The 14,750-nt window shown below is 36.5% G+C and overlaps 1 protein-coding gene across 1 annotated transcript in view; it reads right to left on the bottom strand.

Annotated features, from left to right (window-relative positions):
- Positions 1-14,750, bottom strand: part of galt (galactose-1-phosphate uridylyltransferase) — a 133,676-nt gene that overhangs the window by 38,540 nt on the left and 80,386 nt on the right. The window lies entirely within an intron of this gene.

Raw genomic sequence — 14,750 nt, 5'->3', positions numbered from 1 at the left:
GTGCCTTTGTCTCCCTACCTTGAAATCCATCCTCCGGAGGCAGCATTTTTAAGCTTTCAGACACAGTCACAGTGTCTGATTGGTCAGATGACCCAGTCTGTTGTGATTGGTCTACTCTGCTCTGATTGGTCAGATGACCCAGTCTGTTGTGATTGGCCTACTCTGCTCTGATTGGTCAGATGGCTCAAGGGGGTCGCACACCAGACGAGAAGCGCCGCATTGCGCAGCGCCAAGTCTATAAAATTCGAAAATATTATTCTCTATGGGTGTACACACACCGGCGGTGCCATTCTGCGTCTGTCCGCGGCGCCCAGCTACGGCTCAGAACATTGTTCAAAATCCTGCCGCGCCACAGAAATCCATTTACATAGTTTTATATTAAATTTACATTATAGTTGTCTCAAATCGTCATTGATGTACATACTGACTTCACCCTGTGCTGCAATATACATTTAGTTTAACATTCATTTACAGAAACCAGCTGCTTGAATGAAAATTGCTGATGTTATCGAATTTTCAGGTGAGATTCTCAAATCATAATAAAAAAACATAATATTGCTGGCCATAAACTGAGAAAGTGCGCGTCCGGAGTGTGAAACCTCGACTTGTCCTAGACGCAGCGTTGCGCTTCTCGTCCGGTGTGCGACCCCCTTAGTCTGTTGTGATTAGTCTACTCGGCTATGATTGGCCAGGTGGCTCAGTCTGTTGTGATTGGTCTAGTCCGCTCTGGTTGGTCGGATGGCTCAGTCTGTTGTGAGTGGTCGACTGCTTACAGCACATGTCGGAAACCAAACACTCATTACTATATCTGATTTATCAGCATATATATCATTATATCAGCACTTGATACACAGTGATACAAACAGTAATGATGGCTACAGTTTTTCCATATCAATTTGAGCGTGAGTCCTTGTCCTTTGGAAGTTCATGAAAAGTGGATTTGCTGTCAGAGCACCTCTCACATTCTCGATATGTTGAAAACAAGAACCAAACTCTTCCAGTCTCAGCTACAACTAAAGTGTTTGAGGCCGTCAAAGCAGACGTTGTTGCCAGGCAGCCAATGAAGACCATAGGCTGGCATTATGCAAATGTGCTTTATTGTTGACTTCAATTCACACTCTACGTATCGAAGTAGCCACACCAGGGTGTGTTACCAGTGGCACCAGACCACAGAAAGTCCATCCAAAAGTGTTCAAGTTTCATTAGATGACTTCTAAACTCAAGACATGACTTAATGCTGGCCTCAAAAGCTGCTTTCTTCTAAACAGTCACCAAAAGAGGCCAAAAGTGCTGTAGATAATGTTGGCACTTTCTCTCATTTCACCAAAAGAGCTCTGAAATGCTGTAAGTGTTATAGCTGGACTCTCACAAACTTCTCTTACAATTCCTCCACCTCTGGTAGCTCAATTTGGCACGACAGCTGAACATAGTTGTGTCTAGTTTGTGCCATGTATTTTTTACACTAAACTTTATAATGTTTCTCGGATAAGGTTAAACGCTCTGCCAATTCTTTTCTTTTTATAACCTTCTCCAGCTTTTTCCTTACTATAAACTTTACAGACATCATGACAGAAGGACCTTTGTGAAACCTCACATAAAATGAAAACATACCATCAGAACCTTCCCAAACTCCTCCTCTTCCATCATACAAAGGTTCTGGGAAATACTAAAAGAAAAATAAAAAAACTGACACACACTTTGAACACCCACCGGAAGAAATATACCATCCACTGTTTACTTATAGACACTATATACAATTAAGACACAGTAACTCTAATCTCACATACTTTTTAATATTGGGATGGAGGGAATGTGACACTATCAGCCCAAAAAAGATTAGAAACAAAGGGCATTGGTTATAACCGTGTTGGAATAAACTGGAGCAGAAAGCAGGCCCATTTTTTTTTATAGAATTTAAACTACTTTATGGGTTTATATCAGAACTGGTTCCATTAAAAATAAAAATGAAATACTGGAATTGAAGGATCTTTATTACATTTTGTTCTGATAGTTCTTGAAAGTCAGAAGTCTTCTGCCCAAGTACACTAATATATGTATATATATATATATATATATATATATATATATATATATATACACTCTACATATATATATATATATATATATCCATCTCATATTTAGAGAATATTGTTTAGAGATGCATGAAAATGCCTCGATTTTTCCTCAGTTTGACCTCCATGGAAAAAATAACAGCATACAGTAATAACTTGGAATAACTTGAAAAATCGATGACATAATGTAAATTCTTAACAAAGAATTTCTTAGAAGTGGAACTAGAAGTGTTAAATTCATTACAATTGACATCCTTATTTTACCCTTGAATGTTTCTGTGCCCCACATGGGCCACACAACAAAAATTCTCGACATGTCTGGAAACAAATCTTTTTTTCATTGTAGTTTGGTCAGTTGCATTCATTAGAAACTGTACTTTTAAAGAACCGGGGAGATATTCCCTCCTGCACTGCCCCGGAGTCCTAACCAGAGCATTTAAAACTCAAGTCATGAAGAAGAAAATGGACTTTCATGAGCCTAAGGGTCACGCAAAGAATTTAACCCTCATAAAATGTGTCCAATGTATGATAAATCACAGTGATGACGAGAAAACCGTGAGATCCCAAGGACGGGATTCGAGGGCCGATTTGGAACATGACATCCAGTGATGGATTACGAAGCGTCTGAAGTTGACGTGTGGCAGCTACAGTGCAGCGAGCGCTGATGAGGAGGTGGCGTTTGACAAAGCGCAGCTCTGTTTGGCAGTGAGTGATGGCGACTGATTACAGCCTTGGTTTCACAATGATCTTCACACACTCTGACTGCAGGGGGAGAGGGGGAGAAAGCACCAACATATGAGAGAGAGAGAGAGAGAGAGAGAGAGAGAGAGAGAGAGAGAGAGAGAGAGAGAGAGAGAGAGAGAGAGAGAGAGAGAGAGAGAGAGAGAGAGAGAGAGAGAGAGAGAGAGAGAGAGAGAGAGAGAGAGAGAGAGAGAGAGAGAGAACAGCGAGACCGACAGAGACGGATTGATAGACCTGGAATGTCATTTTCACAGTTTTTTTGTTTCTTTTTTATTTCTCTGGCTTATGGCTTTTTTTATGTAAAAGTACTTCTTCAAGTACAAATAATTCTAAAAGATGTTCTAAAAATGTAAAGGAAAAGTTCACTTTTAAAAACGAACAAAAAGCACCATGAATGTAGGCCATTCGTGTGCTATATTCCAAGTCTTCTCAAGCCATACGGTAACTTTTAACGTGTTTTAAAGGGACAGTTCGCCCAAAACTGACAATTTTGTCATTAATTACTCACCTTCATGTCGTTCTAAACCCTAAAGACTTTCATCCATCTTTAAAACACATACGAAGATATTTGTCCTGAAATCTGAGAGATTTCTGTCCCAACATTTAAAGTATGTTCACCCAAAACTTTGACACTTCAAAATGTTCATTAAGAAATCATAAAATAAATTCAAATGAACTGAGTAGTTTAATTCAATTCTTGTGGAAAGACCAGGGCGCATATGATGAACACATTTAATGTAGGCTTTTATTCACATTTAGAGCACAACAAATATGGTAAACCGAAGCTAAAGCATGCTTGAACGAAAGACTTGTTTAGAATGACTTGACAGAATTGATGACAGAATGTTCATTTTTGGGTGAGTTATTCCAAAATAATAGACATATTTAAATGTCTACGATAAAGAAAATGAAAAAAGAAGTAATACGTGTAGAGTTTTAACTTTGTATTCATATTCATTTCATATGGTTGCTGATCTTATGCTACTTTTAAAAAAATAATCTAAAAACATAATTTGGTATAACCAACTAAAGAGTATCTTAAATACATGTGGGTGTACACATCTTTATTTATTATTTTATGCTTTTATATGATCACATTACATTATATTTTAATCATTATGTAAAAAGTATTTATTACAAATATCACAAATTGATAAATGATAAATATCAATTCTTTTTTAGGGAGTCGCAACACATGACAATTTACAACCTGAATTAATCTTATCTTGTCATAAAGATCAATTCAATATTTTAAGATACTTGTTAACCTTTACAAAGTCATGAGGGTGTACATGTAATTTCTGAAGTAATTTCCTGTTTTATGTTTCTCCCATATGATTTTATTTTTAGTAATTGCATTATTTTAATGTTTTTTTTTCCTTCTGTATATGAATTTATACATTAAATTTACATCCACAGTAATATAACAATGTATTTAAATATAGGAATACATTACTGCATGTGTGAATTTTAAAGCATTTTTATGTAAATTAATAAAAAGGACAAGAAGAGAGCATTTTACAGTCCTGTAGCCTGTTTTGTCCCATGTCTCAAGAAAGAAATTTTCAATTATTCAGCATATGCCAGTGCAATTGTTCTTCAGTGGTTTGAGCTTTGAGGCTAATACATATGTCAAATTATTCATTAAAATCTTACGGCACTGAGATGTTTTCCCATAACTAAACTAAACTTAGAACAACTGCTGCCTGCGTAAGACTGCTTGCTATACAAGGTGTTCTACATGCACCATGACAACAATCTGGGAGCAATCTCTCCACAATGCCTCGCTGTTTGCTGTAATCCTGACTATAACATCACGTAAGCATTTGGCACATATATCGTTGCTTATGCCATTATATATTTCCACCGAAAAATTGACAGGAATGTCAACTATGAGAGCAAGTATTGTGTTTTTCCAACACAAAAATAAGTGAAAATCACTGGGAAATAGGCATTTGTTTCCTCTCCATTATTTCACAGAATGAAGACATCGTTCACACACAGTCACAAAGCACAGATCAGAGCGAGTCACATGACAGAGACGCCACTCAAGTGATTAAACATTTAAAAGCAGCAGCTCTGTTACACAATGTGACTACACATCCACTGATTATTAAATCTCCAATTAGGCCCCATTTACAAGTACATTATTTAACAATTTCTTGAATAGCAGTTTCCAAAGAAACTACACTTTTTAGAGGGCTAGCAGCAAGGCCAGGCGGCAGGAGCTCTCATCTTAATGTTCTGAATTTTCTTTCCATGGTGTTTTTTATGAGCCGTTAGTATGAGTCATTATTTTTTATCCAAACGCACTTCCATCATCTAAATGTTCTTTTTTCATACACCACTTGCAGATTCAGCATGCACTTGTGGAGCTCTTTTCTGAAAATTAGTTACAACAGTATTATTGTATGCATGCCACACTAATTTATATTTAACTTGGACAATCTACAGTAGGGGTTAAAAGTGATGTCCGGAGTGGACTGGTTTGGGGATTTGTATTTAATGACCCTACAAGTTCAATTAAACCATTAAATTATGAGGAAAATATTACTTTTTTAACTTTCTAAATATGAGGGAAGAACAAAACACTAAACTTGGTTAAGATATCCATGGCCCGGGAAGCTCCAAATAGCAATTAAACATCTAAAAGTACAAAGACTCATCAGACGCAATCCCGATATATACATATCAGAAATACAGTATTTCAAAATATCTGTCTTGGCGAGTATTCACGCAAACATTATCTGTTATGTCGTAGGTGAATGTTGGGAAAAAACATCTAATGTGTTTTTCATCTAATTATTTTAGACCCGTGCAGTAGCTCTTGATATAATAGGCTGTCTGTTTCATTCATGTTAAACAAACAATTGTGGAATCATGGAAAAAAATTTGACTATGCCAAATTTGGTGTTATTACCAGGGATTATAAGGTATGGCTTATAGGTGATTTTGTTTTGGAACCTTCAAAAAACTTTAACTCGATATTTTCCTCAAAATTGACTTCAAACTGGTGTAGCAGTAATTTTTTTCCCCCGATTAAAACAAGTCATACATAATTTTGAAGGTTTTTTAATAGAGAATGTGAAAACTCATTGCGACCAGGGGCGTCATGCAAGCCAAAATTCTGGGGGGGGCACAATCTGAGACGTTGCAATTGTTTTCTGACGGGTGATATGGATCATGTTAGGAGGGGTCAGGGGGTTTCTCCCCCTGAATTTTTTTTAATTCTGGCTGCTAAACATATGCATTTCAATGCAGTTTGGGAGGGACAGAAATACCTTAACGGAGCTAGCAGCAACCCTCCTCTATCTGAGGACTAAGTTAAAGTATCTATTTTGTAAGTTTATGCAAAAGACAGGTTGATGAAAGAACTGTAAACTGAAATTCAAAAGCTTTTGAAGTCTACTTCATTAAAGCATGTTTACACACACACTTACTGTACACTTTGGCCTACTACATCTTATTTTAAAAACAGTACCATTGCAGTTTTATGTTATGATTTCAAAGTGGTATGTGACCTAAACGATCTTACATTAAAGGTACATAAAGGTGCTGAGGTCTGACTTTGTGGTACTCTGAAATTAAGTTATTGTAATATTAATATGATGAAGGACTTTGAAAGAAGTTTGACAGATTTCAGTGCCTAATAAGGTTAACACTACCCTGTTTATTTGAAAATGGTTAATATTTGCCAGAAATTTAAAAAAGTAATCAAATCAAATGTAATATGTAACATTACTTTAGTAAAATCATACAATACTGTAGTTACACTGCTCATTATTATATTTTAAATAAGGAACTTGTAAAGAGTACAAATTGTATGGCAGGCAGTAAAGTTAGCCAACTAGTTAACGGTTAGACTAGGCTAGCTATCGATAACGTTACACTGACACAACTTAAGTTAATGCTCTGAATTCGCAGCTAATAAATCTATAACTTTTTGATCAAGTTAAAATTTCCAGGTCAACCACAAATAATCCCACTACCTTTTAATATCATCCGATAACTAATTCAATGCCGATTTGTTGCTTTGCCCAATTACCACTTCAAGACCATCTGTAGAACATTGCCAGCTCAACGTGCGAGACGAGTGAGTTGCTTGAAAATACACAGCAAAGATTCTAGAGCGCTACGCGCGTAGCAATCTAGATTTGATATACACAGAAACCATATTAGGAAAAAGGGGCGGGCTGATGCTGACCGATTTATTACACATCCAGAAGAATACATTTGAGTCGTTATAGGCTCTGGTAATTATGGAGCATAATAGGAATAAAGTTGTGACAAAAAATGATCAGGGAGGAAAAATCTGAGGGGGCACGTGCCCCCTCACTTTGAATGAGCATGACGCCACTGATTGCGACTTATTTTGCCAGCATGGGTCACATATATTAATATTAAAAATGTTGAATTTATAAATATCTGTATGTATGAACAGTGTCAAAATTATTTTATAATTAAAATTATTATTTATTTATTTATTTACTGATGGACAATATACTGGTTATATCTAAGCTTCCTACATTGTAGACATTTCTCCAACTGGCAAACCCTTGTAATCTGATCCCCAGCTATGAAAGAATTTCATGAAAGACATCAGCGTGCAAGAAATGTGTTTGTGTTTTTATAAAGATGCTAAATGACAGCTGGTGTCATGGTTTTGTCTGGAAAACAGAGAGATCTTTCTTCTCTGATAGAAATTGATGGGGAAGGAGCAGCAGAATTGATGGAGGTGTTTATAGAAGAGATGCCAATGAGGGTTGAGATAAGGAGAATTCCTCTGTCTATGAGACATGACTGTACAAACATACACTATCCCTGCTTCACCTTTCACACGTGAGAGACCGCATGTGTGTGTTACACCACTATACTGTAGCTCATACATGGGGTTAATATGTTTAAAGACTCATACAGAAGGAAGAAGAAGGAACACACTATGGTGAGATATTTAGCATGAGGATGCACTACACTAGAAAAATATTCATAATATTCTACTTAATATACAAAAAAAATCAAAATAACTAATGCATTATAATGTATTGAATATACAAAACTCAGCCATAAAATAATAGGTACTCATGTATACCTAAGCTGTTAATGACAGGGAATAAATCAACAGCTCCCAGAACATGAAGTGAAACTAAATTTTGTAATCTTCACAGTCTTATCACCCTTGGTGAGAAATTCACTCCTATCCCCTCAGGGAGTCAATGTACCAGCTGAAAAGACTATAAGGCATATCAGTGATTTTTGTGTGTGTGTGTGTGTGATTCCAGCTCTCATCTTTTAATCTCTTTCATAAGGTGCCAAAGCCTCAGAGGACCCTCACCAGGAACTTTGCGCAAGACATATTTCCACAGTCACACAGATTTTCCACAAAGAACAAACCCACTGAAGGTGAAGGTCATGTGATATATAGACAGATGAACTTTACATTTACTATGTCCACTGTCATTATATCATCAGTCTAACCTTTACTTAAAATTATTCTTTTGTACTTTTTGGTATTTTTTTAATAATACTTTTATGCAGCTATTGACCTGTCTGGTCCACTTCAAATACAGGTCTCTGCAGGACAGTAATGGGAGTTACCAGATTGGTGGCGTGGCCATAACAGAGGGGTATTACCAACCGCATTACCTAATTTGCTCACGTCACAGTGACAGTTGTGTTTAGGGGTGGGGTCAGTTAAAGTTCCAAAACTGCTACAAAAGTGCTTTTTGGGAAGAACGAGTCGCTGAATTTGATAACACTTCTGAGTTCATGGCGAATAATGGCTCATTAGTTTTGTTTGAGGAACTTAATCAAAAGTAAACACGGTATAATTCCACATCAAATTTAAAACATGGTTGGCTTCTACCATCTTCTGTCTAAGCACATGGCTTTTGTCCAGAATAAGTTGCAAAAAGGTCAAAAGAAGGCAGGCTATACTGAGTGCATGAATAAAGCCAGGTGTACACCAGGGACTTTTGTCTGTCATTTATGACTGTTGCTTGTCAAATTGTTTAAAGTGAGATCTTGAGTACAAGTCAAGGTAGACTGTGTGACATCAGCTCTAAGTCAGATTGTACAATATCCATCTGAGCTAATGCTTTGGTGAGAATTGACAGTGCTGACTAGGCATTTGTAGGTCAACAATCTGTTCTGACATCCTCATTTACACACTGAAATTGTATCTATCTATCTATCTATCTATCTATCTATCTATCTATCTATCTATCTATCTATCTATCTATCTATCTATCTATCTATCTGTCTGTCTGTCTGTCTGTCTGTCTGTCTGTCAATCAGTCAATCACTCAGGTCAGTCAATCAATCAATCAACCAACTAACAAATCAATCAATCAATCAATCAATCAATCAATCAACAAACTAACAAATCAATCAATCAATCAATCTGTCATGTTCTATCTGTCTGTCTTCCTATATATTTGTCTCTCTACAGAAACCTTTAAAACCTTCAAGTTTCAAGTTTGTATAGCTACTTCTATTTTAAAAATACTTTAAAAAAAACTTTGTGTCCTGGCTCAACATTAAAATTTTACTCTATTAACTTTTTAATCTAGTAATTATTATTATTCTCAGACCATATGTCATTGTTACAAAACATTTTTTGCATCTAAAGAACTCTCACAAAATGTCAGGACTTCACCTGTGGTTAGAAATCAAAGGAAAAGTTCTCGCAGTCCCTGAAGTTTGTCTCAGACAGCAGCATCAATGAAGAAGAAAAGAAAAAAAAAACTAGTGTGCATCTAAGAAATAGAATCCAATCAGAAATCCAATCAGATGCAATCAGAGAACAGTAAGACAAGTACATAAGTAAAATTATGTGAACGTTCTTCATAAACACCAGACTCATGCTGAGCTCCCTGTTGCTGGTTGATTGTGGCCTAACTGGACGCCAGAGGCAAACGCTGATGCTCAGCCCGGTTCCTCTTGAACAGAACTGATTAGCTGCACATCATATCCCACTATCTGCTAATCTGTAATTTCTTCTCCAGCTCGTTAAAGAAAAAAACATCTAGATAGAAAACATCTTTTGCTAGAAGCATCTGCACTGCTCATTCCACAAACAGCAGCATTAGCAGAATCCCCTGAGATAGTGAAGAAATCTTCGGGAAACAGTTGTTAGTTTGGATCACTGCTATGAACAAACAATCAGTTATAATGCAGTGAGGGACATTGCCTTTGGCTAAACGTTTCCTCGGGCTTCCATATCTCACTTCCTCAATGGTGAAGGCAACGTCTAGGGTTGATTGTTCAACATCTTCCTGAAGAAAGCTACACAATGTTCTTCTGAGGGTGAAGGATGTGTACAGTTTGTCGCTGAAAGAGCTTAATGAGCTTTTCCCATGAATCAATTGGGAAAATTCAGAATTAGACACAATTATCAGTCTCAAAATGAATCGAGGCAATGCTAATTATTAATGATTGGATGTTAACATGACAATCAGAATTTCCTGTCATATCTGGCCTTTGTTGAATTTGACTTCTTTTGAACATGCAGAGATTCATATTTGGACAAATTGCACACGACATCATAAATAGTAAGGCGGGGGCATTCTGCCAAGAAATGAACGTCAGTCGAAACGACAACTCTCTAGAGACTAGAGACCCCAAACAACGAATTTAGCTGGAACATTGATTAGCATAAAGAACAAAGTGTGAATAAATACATCTCCTGCCTTCAATACATCAAGCCAAAGCACAGATGGCCAATGAGATTTCTCAACCTGCTTTTTCAACCTTTTCAAAGGATCAGCATTTTTATTTATTTCCAGAGTCTTTGAAAAATGCCACAAAAGCATCACTATAAGGGAGTAATAATCCCTGAACAGGTGAATGTACAATAGCTTCACAGATTTAAAATAACTACCAAATTTGACAAGCTTCAAAGTCTTAGCTATAAAATCTACCAGATGGCACAACATGATATCTGAAAGGAATAGCTCCTCCAAATATGAGAACTCCGTCATCATTTACTGACACTCATGTCGTTCCAATCCTGTATGACCTTGTTTCATTCACGGAACACAAAAAGGTGTTGAGAAGAGTGTTAACACTTTTTTTCTCAATACAATGGAAGTAAAGCCTGTAAAGCTCAAAAAGAAAAAAAGAGGGGGAGGGGGGGGGGTGCAAGGGGTTTAGATCACTATTTCCATGATATCTTATTGGAATTTGCGTGTTCTGAAGCCATAGTATGGCTTTATGTGAGCAACAGGCCAGAATTCACTGAAACCCCCTTTGCTGCAAGTGCAAATTTGAAAGTGCAATTAAGATTTGAGAGCGACAGCAGAGGAGAAGATTAAATTCAGGAGGGGGGGAGAATTAAGGTTTTTGTTTTAACACAGCTTCAGAAGACTCAGAATACAGCACAAATATCATACTTTTATTGTGCTTTTTGTCATTTTTGGAGCACAGTAGCTCTATCCCTCATTCACTTTTATTGCATGGAAGAGATAAGAGAACATTCTTGAAAAAAATCTCACATGGGTTCATACAGGTTTGGAACAACATGAGGGTTAGTAAATTACAGACTTTTCAATTTTACACTTCAAATAAACTTCAAGCCATCTGATGGGCACCTTAGATTTTCATGGTTGTGGCTGAATAAAGATGATCGCTTACAACACAGATAATCAACACCCTTAAGGAAAAGAAAAGCCGATTAGTTCACAAAATGTGTGCCAAAATACTGTAGTTTGATTGAATGCACAGCCTTTGACATCAACAACACATGATATGGGATTTTGGGAAACATGATATGTTTTGTTTTTTTCCTGTCATAGGTGAGCCTGAACACACCTGCGACCAATTCATTGAGAACTACTGATCTAAAAGTGCAATACATATAAAATAAGAAATTAGTTTGAGTTTGCAGTCACAAAAATTCCCAAATGAACCTTCTATACTTGCAATATTTTGGTTTATGAGAATTTTCAATGTGAAAAGATGGCAGATCCTCCAAGCCTCATCTGTTTTAGTTTAGCAGTCATTATCTAAAATCATATATAAATATGCACTTCATGGGACTCAAACCTAGCAACCATTATTATCCGTGCATATGATCAATTAGACCCTCTTGACCTTAGAAATCATTAGCATTTTCTTTATCTCAGCCCACAAAGGGTCGGTCCCAAGGCTGTTTCCCTGCTATTTATGCTTTCCATATTTGCTTTATCCAAGAAAACCAGACCTTTAACCTTCATATGAGTCTTGTTCACTGTTTCTACTCTGGATTTGTATGTTCGCAGTCATGAAAGTATGAATCATCCATTCCATGGACTCAACAGAGGCGGAAGGCATACATCTTCAAGGTTTATTTTTTGAGAATGTTTTTCACTTTTTATGTCTATAAAGAGTGTGTGTGGGGGTGGGGGGGTTTGGGTTCTTGTCACTGTAGTAAGTTTGCCCTTAGAGATTTAAAGGGGATAGTTCGCCCTTAAATGCACATTTACTCAAATAGTCACTCTCATGTCATTCCAATCCTTTATAAACATGCAAAAAAAAGAAAAGTAAACAACGAGGATTTCCAAGTCGACTAACAACAGTATCTTTTCAATCGATTGGTCGAATAGTTTCACAGATCCCTAGTTTGGACCTTATTCTTCCGGACACAAAAGAAGAAATTTTTTAAGTCAACCAGACGGTTGCAAAATGTCTGTTTAAACGTTAATGAAGTTAGTGGTTGTTCACATCCCTAGTCCATACAACATTAGGCCCCAATGACCCTTCCACAAAAGGAAGAAAGTCATATGGGTTTGGAACGACATGAAGGTGAGTAAATATTGACAGAATTTTCTAACTCTTTAAGGCTGTGATTTTCAAAAAACAACAACTTTTTGATCATAATAATTTTCTTAAAATCAAAAACTGGATGAAAACTAATTGGTGATGTTTCAAAAAACAACCACTCAGCACCTTAGAAACAGCCTAGCAACCACCCACAGCATTTTGCCGTTGAGCTGAATTTAGTACGGGAACCCAAATAATTCAAAATGAAGAATCCCTTCTACTTGGAAAGTTTCTACTTTCCATACAACGGTTTGTGGTTTAGTTTAGGGGGAGGATGAACAAACAAATTCCACTTGAATGGCATTACTTTGTGAGACTCAACCAAACATTTATGGTCTTCTGAAAATAAATCACTCAGGGTTGTAATATCAGCGATTACTTTCCTCTGCCCGTGTTGACGTAATATGATTGACGTAATCTTTGAGGCATGATGGGAAGATCAGTTGGTAATCTAAAATCATTCCACTTATCCTCACAGACTTCAATTTGCATGTAAAAAGAACAAACACCTGGTAAACATTAATGGGATATTTTCCCAAAATTGGCAGATGTTCCTGCTAATGTGCAAGCTTTTTGGACTGAGAATGCCTCCGTTCTTAGTGTTGATGTTTGGGTTTGTCCCAAAACCAGTGTCCGCATTTCAAAACACATGCATCCAGCAAATGAACACATGGGATTCACTGATTAAAACCATCATAAATAAACACATATCCTTGAAATGGGATGAAATTTGCTTGGAACCAGTTGTTTTGACTTTCATGTGGCAGATGTCCATGCAGTATTTTTGGACAATTCTGATACAGTCCATTTGATGAACAATAATTACTTTTGCATTACTGGATTTTGCATTACGAACAAATGTCTTGGCCGTTTATTAATTTTGTTACATTGGTGTGTTTTCTTTGGACAGAAACAGGGATCATGTAATCATGATTATGAAAGGTTTGAACACAGTATTAACAAGGTAAATTAAGAGAGTCTAATGCAAGTTTTTTGGTCATTTTAAAAAAACTTTTTTTTTATACAATAGAACAGTTATTTTTCAGAACTACATTCAGCTTACTTAAATCAAATGTTGTTGTTGTTTTTTATTGTTGCACATCTTGTGTCATTGACATCTTACTAGGGCTGGGCGATATGGCCTAAAAAAACTGATTTTTTTCACAAAAAAATCGATTTACGATTTAAATCGATTTTTTCCCCCCTACTTAAAATCAATCTGCAGATGAAAAAAAAATTGTTCAAAACAAGTTTAAACTTTATTTAGATGTTCCCTTTTGGGATTTGATCTGAATTTCCCCTTTGGGGTTAAAGTGAAATCAGAAACAACAAGCCAATAAAAACAAAGATGGCAGGCCCTGCCTTTGTAAACAGTGCAAATGTATCCTGGGGGGGGGGGGGGGTCGATTAATAATAATAACTTGCATCACAGTAAGTGTATTGTGATGTATTGTCAAAACATTTGGTAACTAAACATAATTGTATTAAGTTTAGTGACAACACAATGTTTGTAAACATGGTACAGTGAATGGTATGCTACTGATTTTATTATTGCTTGTATTATTAATACTCCTCTCTATGGCAATTTTTTGAGTCCAACTAACAAGCTATGGGTCATTAAATGGCTTTCCTGAGGTAAATGTAACATTACGTGACATATTGTCATCCAGCTGTTTTATGGACCTCTTTCCACGATTGAAAAACACTGATCGATAGATTTTATTACATTTCTGTAAATTGAACTGTATCTTTCAAATTACCTATTGAACATTCATGTTTATTTACTATTAACTAGTAGTAAAGAGTAACAGATGATTGGTTCACGTGCTGCTTGAACTGAGATCTGTCACGTCACATTCACAAGCGCCAAAATGGTGTTTATTGTTTGAATTTCGTTCGGAACTACGGGAGCCCAGACGAGAGCGTCTGTTGGATGTTAAATTGAAAACCGATTTCATTAAAACAAGTTGATGTAAACTACACATTCGAGTTATCGTCCAGCCGTACATCTTACCTCTACAATTTTTTCTCTTTCTCACTCTAAGGCACCATTGCATGCATTTTTCACAGAGAAGGCAATCCCAGAATGCATTGTGATAACCTCAGTCAAAAAAAAAAAAAATTTCTTTCAAGATGGTG

Source organism: Siphateles boraxobius, unplaced genomic scaffold (assembly GCF_051911475.1).
Source record: "Siphateles boraxobius isolate OS27281-9 unplaced genomic scaffold, OSU_SipBor_1 25, whole genome shotgun sequence".
In the NCBI taxonomy this organism is placed as follows: Eukaryota; Metazoa; Chordata; class Actinopteri; order Cypriniformes; family Leuciscidae; genus Siphateles; species Siphateles boraxobius.
This window is presented reverse-complemented; position numbering and strand designations above follow the sequence as displayed.